This window comes from Triticum urartu, chromosome 1 (assembly GCF_003073215.2).
Source record: "Triticum urartu cultivar G1812 chromosome 1, Tu2.1, whole genome shotgun sequence".
In the NCBI taxonomy this organism is placed as follows: domain Eukaryota; kingdom Viridiplantae; phylum Streptophyta; class Magnoliopsida; order Poales; family Poaceae; genus Triticum; species Triticum urartu.
Genome location: NC_053022.1, coordinates 368855954 through 368856789, shown reverse-complemented (window position 1 = coordinate 368856789; position 836 = coordinate 368855954).

Genomic DNA, 836 nt, shown 5'->3' with positions numbered 1-836 from the left:
TGGCACACAAAGTGTTCCTCCGGTAAACGGGAGGTGCATATTCTCATAGTCATAGGAACATGTATAAGTCATGAAGAAAGCAATAGCAACAAACTAAACGATCAAGTGCTAAGCTAACGGAATGGGTCAAGTCAATCACATCATTCTCCTAATGACGTGATCTCGTTAATCAAATGGCAACTCATGTCTATGGTTAGGAAACATAACCATCTTTGATCAACGAGCTAGTCAAGTAGAGGCATACTAGTGACACTCTGTTTGTCTATGTATTCACACATGTATTATGTTTCCGGTTAATACAATTCTAGCATGAATAATAAACATTTATCATGATATAAGGAAATAAATAATAACTTTATTATTGCCTCTAGGGCATATTTCCTTCAGTCTGCCACTTGCACTAGAGTCAATAATCTAGTTCACATCGCCATGTGATTTAATACCAATAGTTCACATCACCATGTGATTAACACCCATAGTTCAGATCGACATGTGACCAACACCCAAAGTGTTTACTAGAGTCAATAATCTAGTTCACATCGCTATGTGATTAAAACCCAAAGAGTACTAAGGTGTGATCATGTTTTGCTTGTGAGAGAAGTTTTAGTCAACGGGTCTGCCACATTCAGATCCGTAAGTATTTTGCAAATTTCTATGTCAACAATGCTCTGCACGGAGCTACTCTAGCTAATTGCTCCCACTTTCAATATGTATCCAGATTGAGATTTAGAGTCATCTGGATCCGTGTCAAAATTTGCATCGACGTAACCCTTTATGACGAACCTTTTTGTCACCTCCATAATTGAGAAACATATCCTTATTCCACTAAGGATAAT